The sequence below is a fragment of the Lactuca sativa genome, chromosome 6 (genome assembly GCF_002870075.4).
Source record: "Lactuca sativa cultivar Salinas chromosome 6, Lsat_Salinas_v11, whole genome shotgun sequence".
Classification (NCBI taxonomy): domain Eukaryota; kingdom Viridiplantae; phylum Streptophyta; class Magnoliopsida; order Asterales; family Asteraceae; genus Lactuca; species Lactuca sativa.
In genome coordinates this window covers 29,702,867-29,712,282 of record NC_056628.2, presented here as the reverse complement: position 1 = coordinate 29,712,282, position 9,416 = coordinate 29,702,867, and the positions used below count along the sequence as shown (strand labels likewise).

Here is a 9,416-nt window from a genome sequence, read left to right as displayed (position 1 = left end):
GAGATGGTGTTAGGTGCTCAAAGGGGACATGTGAGAGGCATTGGGCCTAAACCTCCTTTTGCAGCAAGTATAAGTGCTTGATCCCAATGGCAGTCACAGTCACAAGCACCACAACCAACACATGTAATTATTAATTAAACTTTTAAAGAATTTGGTAGCTTTGCTCTAATTTTAAGAACTTTATGCATTTATAGTAATTTTTGGTAGTTTGGTAATTTGTTAAATTGTTAAAGACTTAATTGATTTTGTGGTTTAATAGTTTGTTAAATTGTTAAAGACTTAATTCATTTGGTGGTTTGATAGTTGCTAAATTGTTAACGACTAATTGTAGGATGTTGATGTGAATGTTTTACTTCAAAACCAGGCATTTGTGACGGCAATTGAAATATTATCTACTCGTTTAAGAACTAAGTCAACAACGAGAAACACAAAGATGGGGAAGGCGAAGACACATAGTATTTCTTGTTTTATGTTATTGATGATGTTATTTTAGATTTATTAAATAGTTTATGGATGATATATTTGATGTTTATTTTGGATTTATTAGAGACTTTATGTAATATGGTATATTTGATGTTTTATGTAATGTGGTATGTATTGATTTCTGTATTTTTATCAAATATGTATTTTATAATATATATCTATATATATATATATATATATATATATATATATATATATATATATATATATATATATATATATATATATAAACTAATATCATAAATAAATTGTTTTTCTTAATAAAAAGCATTAGCAGCGACACATTTAGGGACGACATTGACCAATTGCGATAACTCATGACTCTGGGAAGCCTTGCAGAAAAAACTCTGACCAGTGGTCGGAATAGTAATAGAGACGACACCAATAGCGACGACATAGACATTTAGCAACAACGTGTATTAGAGACAACGTTAATTGCGACGACAAATGAGTATTAGCTACGAAGTAGTAGCAACGACCCTTTAGCAACGACATGAGGCATCAATTGGGACGGTTTTTGTCATCGCTAAAGGTTATGTTTTTTGTTGTGGTCGTCCAGATCTGAAACCGATAAAATATATGTTCAAAAGAGAAAATAATTAAATCATCATTCTTACTGGTAATTATTGTGTTTTTTTTTTTTGTAAACAATTTTATTTTAGGACTTATTCATAAATTAGATTAAAATATTAAACAAGTATACAGGGAAAATGGCCAAATTCATTTTTTTTATTCTAGTAATTCATGATTTTTTATAAATAAATTTTAATTTATTTGTAAATTAAAATAAAATAAGGAGAGATTTCCTTTAAATTCATCCTATAAAATTGCCACGCTTAAATGCTCTCGTGTTTCTGTCAAAACCCCTTATTTTTGTTTTCTAGCATCTTTTATGCTCGAAGGGACTATTGACATATATATGATGATGATCTTATTATTCTCTATGCCTTCCGGCCAATCGGCTTTTATCAAAAGTAACGAAGTCTTTGTCCTCTAATAACACATAGCACCATAAGATTCATCGCCTTGAATCCACATAAATCGAACCAACTTTCTGAATTGTAGAATATTAATAACTGGTATATCTACCAAAAACGATGGCGTTCAAGGTCGAGATAACAGCAACCCACATCATTAAACCTTCATCCTCCACTCACGACCACCTTAAAACCCACGATTTATCTCTTTTCGACCAGTTATCGCCTTGGGTTTATCCTCCGATAATCTTCTTCTATGACCCAAAGCCAAACTCGAACTTAGCCCCTCGACTCAAGACCTCTTTATCTAGAGTTTTGTCGTCGTTTTATCCATATGCTGGACGTGTAAATGGAGACGTTTTTGTCGATTGCAATGACGCCGGAATACCATATTCTGAAGCCACTGTTGATTGTTCCCTATCTTATGTGCTTCAACAGTATGATTTGAACTTGATGAAACAGTTTGTTCCATTGACGGAGGAATCCGTGAATCCTGATCACACCATTCCGTTGCTAGTCCAGGTGAGCTACTTCAAATGTGGTGGAATTGCGATTGGTGCATGTTCTTCGCATAAGATCGGTGATGCATCTAATTTCTTTACTTTTATTCGCGAATGGGCAAACCTTTCATTGAGCGATAACCCAGTTTTGGTTCCCGAGTTCAGTATCTCATCTCTATTCCCACGGATTGGTTTCTTGAACATTACCGGAATCCAGATTCCAATGAAGGAAATGCTCGTTAGAAAGAGGTTTGTGTTCAATGCTTCAAGCATATCATTACTCAAAGCCCAAACATCATCTTCTTCACGTGTTCAAGCTGTCACAACCCTCATCTAGAAATGTGCTATGAACGCAGTTAAGAAACCTGAGATTACATCATCAATGGCAATGACGCTTGTGAACATGCGAGGACGCCTCAACCCACCATTGCCGGAGACCTCTTTTGGCAACTTTGTTGGGTCGTTTTTGGCCGAGAAAAGCTTTCATGACCGCGGTGAGATTGAGTTACGGGGGTTGGCTGGTCAACTGAGACATGAGTTTAAAGAATTCTGTGATGTTAACATGAAACAAGTTCAAGATTCCAAAGATGGAATATCGGCAATCTTGAATTACTCTAAAAAGATTAGGGATGTGTTGGGAAGGGATGAAACTGAAGTTTTTACATTTAGTAGTTGGTGTGGATTCCCATTGTATGAGATTGATTTTGGATGGGGAAAGCCAAGGTGGATTAGTGTTACAAATACACCATTCAAGAACGTAATCATGATGATGGATACTAAAGAAGGGAATGGAATTGAAGTATGGGCCAATTTGGAAGAAGAAGTGATGGCCATCTTTCAACAAGACGATGAGCTTTTGGCTTATTGTTCTCCAAGCAAGTGTGATGACGGAACGTAAAATCTATATGTATATGATATAACTTTAAATTTACTTCAGTTAATATAAATTGTCAAGTTTGTTGTAAATTGTAATGCATGATTGACACAGATGACTATATTATCCACTTTTTGTTGACAAAAGCAAAAACATTTTGGGCATGTATTTTAATTAAAATGACCAAATTAATAATATCTTTACAACTATTATCACTGCAAGAAAAAAGGTAATTAGCGGCCACAAAAGTCACCGCTAAAGAGTAAAAAACTCGTCGGTAAAGGTAATAGCGACGACACGTCGCCGGTAAAAAGTTGTCGCTACTGCTCTAACGTTATTGATCAAAATGTCGCTGGTAAAGACAATTGTCGTCATTAATACTTCTTGTCGCCGGTAATACCTCCTATCATCGTAATAACATTTTTCATTTTTTAATTTTTTTAATCAACGATTTTTTGTGCAAAAAACCGATACATAATGACACTAAATGCAGAAAAAAAAAATTTACATAATAACATCCGATTAGATACCAAATACTTTAATAATTAATTTTCATACCAAAATAAAAAACCAAAGTTTTACAATTCTAACGAGTAGCAAAGTGTCACGACAAGTGTAACATACAAAACACAAATTAATTATCCGACGAACCATCATCTCCGTTCCAATCGTTTCCTCATTGATCTTTCCTCGATTGAAAAAACGCATAAAGCTCCTCCCTACATATCGGGTCGTTGAACATTACCCGAAGATTTTCCAACTAGATAATAAATAACAACATATATAAACTTATAAGTTAAATTATCAAACATAAACAAAAAGTACCAAAGTACATTACTATTTCTTGTACTTAAATACATGATATACCAAAACTACGTTGCTATTTTTTGCACTTGGGACAAAAACATAATTACTAAATCAACATGCATTTATCGATACCAAAGTACATTGCTATTATTAAACTAAGACAGAAAACCAAAGTACATTGTTATTTCTTGCATTTGGGACAAAAACCCAATTACCAAAGATTTTGGCAAACAATCACCACAAACCAAAATTACCAAATCAACATACATTTTATGATGTCAAAGTACATTGCTATTTTTAAACTAAAGAAAAAAAAATCAAAGTATACTAAATGTTATCAACTCAAATCTTCAAAACAATATAAAGCCCTAAATGTTATCATCGCCACCATGTGCAACTCACTTTTAATCCGACTAAAACAAGAAGATTCCGGCAAGATATTCCCGGATTTGAAAGCAAATATCTTCCACCATGCAACTTACCGGGCTTTGTGCTCTTTCCTTGCCTCGTCTCCTTTCCAACGGCTTCTTGCTCTCTTTATCAGTTGAGTCACTAGAGCGTACTATCGGCAACACTTATGCCTTTATTGTTCGTGCTCTCCTCTTTGCTGGAATCAAGGTACACACTCACATCCTTTGTATCTCTTTTTTCTTCTTTACTCACGGTCTCAAACCCATTTGGTAATCTTATTTGTATACTATATGAATAGCTTCATAATAATGATGATAAGTCTCAGTAAAACATAGAAACTAGTAATGTAGCTGTGTATGGGTAGGGTTATAGTCTCTATGTTGAAGTACCATTAAAAGTAATTTTTTATGTGATTGAGATATATTACAAATTAAAATACTTTACAAAATATTCATACTTGTTGATTATTGAATTCAAGTTAATAGACCAAATTTTCTACACTAGCTTTATATTTCTGTTTAAGTTTAAAAAATAAATCATATTTTAAAGGTTTAATCGATTAGTTTTTACTAGATAGAATTATATTAATTTTGAAGTTATAAAGTTTTATTGTTTATTTGTTTGTTGCTATATTTCATATCTCTAGTAGAATACTTAGATTTCTAAAGATCTATTATTAATAAAATGTTTGTAAAAATGTACTCTATATAAATATGAAAATAATAATAATTGTAGGTTACTTTTGTCTATATAATTTTATTTATAAGTTCAAGTTTCAGCCCCCTCAGTTCAAATGGTAGTGTTCCGCCCCTGGTGGTGGTTTCGATGGCTGTAAAATCGGCGGGATAGCAAAAGGTTTTCGACCGATCCCTCTAATATGGCCACGTCGTTCTCCTAATACTTTCTCGAAAGTAGCTCTTTCTTGAGTGGGTGTTAACTCTCTTTCACATTCTGGCCCTTGCGTTTGTTCTAAGAGCTCTTCCACTAACCAATTTTGTATTTCGCAAAAGTGATTAACATTTAAGTATAAATAAACACTTAATTATATGATAAAATTATAATTAAGTATACGTATTGTTGTTCCGCATCGACACAAACAAATACACCATTCCTATCGGTATGAGCCTTAAGAAACGTTTCCACTCTCTTAAGGTTTTGTTTAACATAAAAAATTAGATTATATTTTAAATAAATAATTACACGTATCGTACGTTACCTTCTTATAGCAAGTACTGCTATACGAGTTCGAACCCCCATGATTCACGATCGTTTACATTTGACGGACTTTTTGTTCCTTTCTGAAGTAGCTGTTTGTTCGTCCATTTGGAAATACTCAACTGTTTTCCTCCAATTATCAACATCCATATCATCTGGGGGGTTACTAATGCTCTCAGGATATCCTCATACCCTCCGACTTCCAAAAAATATTATTTTGCATCTGCTTTACGCTCTCAATAACCTTTTAACAAAGTTGCATCAAAACTGTCCAACAACATAGCAGCGTCTGGATCCTAGGACATTCGATCCAAATCAAACTTTGTCTACAAAAAAGAGGTTAACAAAGTAAAAACCAATCATAATTAACCATATGAAATATTTTTATATAATTAATTTACCCCTAAATGTTGTTTTATTGTATCCATTATCGCAAGGGAAACTTTTTTGCAAGTCCATTTATCGAAAAGTACTATTTGCCACATTATTTTCCCAACTTCTTGTGCAAACATGTCTTTCGGCTCTCTTGCGGGATCATATGTAATATCCCTATCATAATCCATGTACATCGGTTTGCCCTTATTCCATAAGAGCGCTCTTTCAAGCTTAATATTTTTGCCTTTTCCTCGGACTTTCCTACGTTGCTCAACTACAAATATAATTAAAAATTATCAGAAACGTTATTTAATTTGTAATAACTGAATAAAATAGTAAATAAAAATTCATCATAAGACTTACAGTCCTGCTCATGATGACCAACACCTCTACCACCTAGGAAAGGTGGGTCCTCAGCTTTATCACCCCCATGTCCACGGCCCATAACAGCAGACATGGTGTACACAACAACAAAAAACCATATTGACATCATTTCCTGAAAAATTATAAGATATACAAATACAATTTCTATTACAATTACACATTACATAGGAATAAATATTTCTATTTAACCTAGGAATCCAAATAAAATTTATATTACAAATATGCATTACATAAGAACTATTCTAATTAGAATCTTCCTCATATCCTTCAGTGTCTTCTTCAGTATCATAATACACATTACATAGCATCCTACTTTACTATTTTTTTTACAATCCACAATGTTTTTTTTTTTACAAAAATTAGCATCCTACTTTATTTTTTTTTACAATCTACATTGTTTTTTTTACAAAAAAATAACATTCTCAATAATAGCATCCTACTTTATTCGCTTTTTTAGAATCAATATTGTTTTTTACAAAAATTAGCATTCTCAGTAATAACATCCTACTTTATTTGTAACATTGTACTTTTAGCATCTTACTATTGTACCTTTTTATATTTTTATTATTTATAAAAAAAATTGTTTTTTTTTTCAATTATAGCATAGTATTTGAACAATTATATTATGGTGTTGGTTTTTATTGTAATGGTTTACTTTATGTTTTCATTGTTTTTACAGTCTACATTGTTTTCTTAAAACAAATAGCGTTCTCAATAACATCATCCTAATTTATTTGTTTTTTTTAGAATTCATATTGTTTTTTTACAAAAATTAACATTCTTAATAATAGCATCCTACTTTATTTGTTTTTTTTTTTTTCAAAAATAGCATCTTCCAATAATAACATTCTCAATAATAGTATCCTACAAAAAAATACACATTATACTCACATACAATCCACATTACATACAAATACACATATACTTTAAATATCATTATCAAAATAGCATCCTACTTTATTTGTTCTTTTTCCACTATAACATTCCAATATATACATTACATACAATCCACATTTCATACATACATAAAATCCACATTTCATACATAGAAATATAAATTATGTACACATACATACAAATACACATATACATGCACAATACACACATACAATATTCCACATTCATTTTTTTCATAAATACAAATACACATTATATATACATTCACATACATATATCATGCAAACTCAAAAATATATACCAATGATACACACATATTGCCAATTTCACATAATAGACACAAATACACAAATTTCTCAAATAATCTCGAAATTAAGGAAGAAAGGAACCTGTGGTGGTCGGAAAATCAACAAGGTGGTCCAGTGGGGTGTAATCGATCTAGTGACAGCAACAACTTAAAAAAAATATTGAAATTTATGTTTTTTTTTGCAATTAACTCAACCATAAGGTGGAAATCGACATTAAAAGAGAAAGAGAAAGAGAAAGAGAAATTAGGAAGGAATTGCACCATAGTCGTCGGATTTGAACCTTAGTCACCTGAGAAGATACGTCATCAGTGATGAAAGGCATCGCCAGTAAACGGAGATGGAACCCGTGGAAATCCAAAGTCAAACCGGTTATGGAAAGGCATCACAGATCGTTGTAATCAGAAGAGGGAAGACGGAATCTAGAGAGAGAGAGAGAGAATGGAAGCATAAAATGGAAGAAAGAAAGTTGCAAAGGAGTATATTTGCGATAACTTTTACCGGCGACGCGAAAGAATTAGCGACGACTATTGGTTATTAGTGGTGACGCCTTAGAGGGAACTTTTTCGCGGTTCTTATTTTCGAGCATTAGCAGCAACTAGTGTCACCGCTATTAATGTCGCCGATACTGATACTTAACGACATGCATTGTCAGTCGTTGGATGTAAGGACCAATCAACGGTTATGGTTATGAGATCAAAAGTCACACATATCACTACCAAATATTTTTAGTGGCAACAACCACTATTACCGACGGCATAAACTCTTGTTGCCGGTAATAGTGGTTGTTGCCACTATTAACCAGTTGTCTTGTAGTGTTACATGTAATAACTACAAATTTTGCAAAACGATACTTAAAATTAGAGGTGCACAAAACGTACTGGTATTTTAAATCCGTTTGGGTTAGCGTCCAGCTTTCCTTATGGCGGATATGGTTTTATACAAACCAGATTTCACCGGATCCTTTAAGCTGAAACGGGCATCTTTTGGATTATCCGGTTTTTATGAAAAAAAATAGTTTTTTTTTGACTCTTAACAATTTTTTTTTGAAAATTAAAATATAACACCAAATAGATATTTTTATTCTATTTGGTTTCTAAGATAATATATATATATATATATATATATATATATATATATATATATATATATATATATATATATATATATATATATATATATATATATATATATATATATATATATATATATATATATATATATATATATATATATATATATATATATATATATATATATATAACACAATCCTAGAAGGAGATGATCATAAGTCTAGAAAATGAAAATACTATGTCTTTCTTCTTTAAAGTACTAGTAATTATAATATTGAAATTGGTCATCTTCAAGAAATTGAAGTTTTTTAATCCCAATCTAATAACTTTTCAAAGTAACCATCATCTTCTTTAGTTATTGGAGGTGTTATCGTTTGTCCAACTTCTTCTACATCGATATAATCCTTCGTATGTGGTAAAAGTGGTCCGTCAAACGAAACGTAATTTTATATCCTTTCAACGGTATCTAAATAATCTTTTATACAAACACATACTTCCATTGATTCTGCATAGAGTCGAGACCTCCATTTGGTTTCCTTGCCACTAAAAAAAGGATTCAAAAGCTACCGTATAAGATAGCTTCAAAAGTCTTTTTAGTATGTGTTCTCAAGTGAAATTAAAAATACTTTGTTTTCAAAAGTATGATAATGTCATGTAAACTTCTTCGTAAAATCATACAGGTATGCAGAACACCAAACAAGTTAAATGTAATGGTTCGTTTCATTATTAGTCTAGTTTCGGTGAGGAACTAATACGATGTAACGGATAGGTAGAAATTAGCATTTCTATGGAGGTGGTACAAACATTATATGTCAAAGAAAGTCCATATATAATTATGGTTTCCAAACCTACAATTACTTCTCATTTTGCTTGGTCCAAATGGTAATTGCATCTTGTTTACGAGTAGTGTGACTTATTTGAAGATTTCCCAGTTGAAGCTTGGTTTTGATGATTTTTGTAAATCGGGGTTTGTTGGTCCTAAACAGACAATTCAAACAATCAAATATGATACCAATGAAGATATTTTGAAATTATACTTTATTTATAAGAATAGTTTCATAAAACTCAAAAGATAATCAGAGTATATATATATATATATATATATATATATATAT

At 31.6% G+C, this 9,416-nt stretch overlaps 1 pseudogene; it reads left to right on the top strand.

Moving 5' to 3' along the window:
• The first annotated feature begins 1,580 nt into the window (after positions 1-1,580).
• LOC111883148 (stemmadenine O-acetyltransferase-like) lies at positions 1,581-2,858 on the top strand (annotated as a pseudogene).
• Positions 2,859-9,416: the final 6,558 nt, after the last annotated feature.